Source organism: Galeopterus variegatus, unplaced genomic scaffold (assembly GCF_000696425.1).
Source record: "Galeopterus variegatus unplaced genomic scaffold, G_variegatus-3.0.2 Scaffold17563, whole genome shotgun sequence".
NCBI classification, from domain to species: domain Eukaryota; kingdom Metazoa; phylum Chordata; class Mammalia; order Dermoptera; family Cynocephalidae; genus Galeopterus; species Galeopterus variegatus.
Window position 1 is genome coordinate 1 of NW_007743674.1, and position 1,584 is coordinate 1,584.

Sequence of the window (1,584 nt, forward strand, 5' to 3'; positions counted from 1 at the left end):
TTCTCACTCATTGGTGGGAGCTAAAAAATAAACAAATTAATTCACCCACATACACACACAACATAAACCGGGGGAGGGGAAGAAGATATAACAACTGTACCTTTTTGAAGTTGTTACAACAAGCAAACGGAAAGGACATTCTTGGGGGGGGGAGAGGGAGGAGGGAGGGAGGGGTCGTTGATGGGCCATAATAATCATATACATTGTATATTGACAAAATAAAAATTTAATGAAAAAAAAGAAAAAAAATAAAAATAAAAACACAGAGTGGCTGATAGATTAAAAAAAGAAAGAAAGAAATAAGGCCCAATAATATGTTGCCTACAAGAGACTCACCTCATCTGTAAGGACACAGACTGAAAGCAAACGAATGGAAAAAGATATACCACATAAATGGAAACCAAAAGAGAGCAGGAGTACCTATACTTATATCTCATAAAATAAACTTTAAGTCAAAAACTGTAAAAAGAGACAGAAAAGGTCATTATGCAATGATAAATGGGTCAATTTAGCAGGAGGATATAACAATTGAAAATATAGGTGCTACCAACATCAGAGCACCTAAATATATAAAGCAAATATTAATGGATCTAAAGGGAGAGATACAATGCAATACAATAATAGTAGGGGACTTTAACATCCCACTTTCATCAATGGACAGATTGGACAGAAAATCCACAAAGAAACATCAGATTTAAACTGTACTCTATACCAAATGTACACAACAGACACTTACAGAACATTTCACCTAGCAGCTGCAGAATACACATTCTTCTCAGCTACACATCGATCCATTCTCTGGGATGAATCATATGTTAGGCCACAAAATAAGTCTTACCAAATTTACAAAGATTAAAATTATATCAAGCATCTCTTCTGATCACAATGGTATAAAACTGGAAATCAAAACAGAAGGAACTTCGGAAATTATACAAATATACAAAAATTAAACAACATGCTCCTGAACAGTCAATGGATTAATGCATACATTAAAAAGTTTCTTGACACAAATGAAGATGGAAACCCAATATATTTAAACCTATGCAATGCAACAAATGCAATTCTGACCGAGAAGATGATAGCAGTAAATGTCTTCATTAAAAAGAAGAAAGATTTCAGTAAACAATGTAACATTCTACCTCAAGGAACTAGGAAAAAAGAATCATGCCACAGATTACAAGAAATTATTTATAATACATATAGCTGATGAAGGATTTATATACAGAATATATGAATTAAAATTTCCTAAAAATCTTTATTAAAAGACAGCCCAATAAAAACAAGCAGACAACTCTATTTAAAAAATATTCAAATAAGTACATGAAAAAGTGCTCAACACCAGTAGTCATTGAAGAAATGCAAATTAAAGCCACAATGAGATACTACTTCATATACTGTAGGACGGCAAAAATGTTAGATGTAAGATTTCTTTTTTTTTTAATTTTTATTTTGTCAATATACAGTGTAGTTGATTATTATGTCCCATCACCTAAACGTCCCTCCTTCCTCCCTCTCCCCCTCAAACCCAAGCATGTCCTTTCCATTTGCTTGTTGTAAGAACTTCAAAAAAATTGTAGTTGTTAT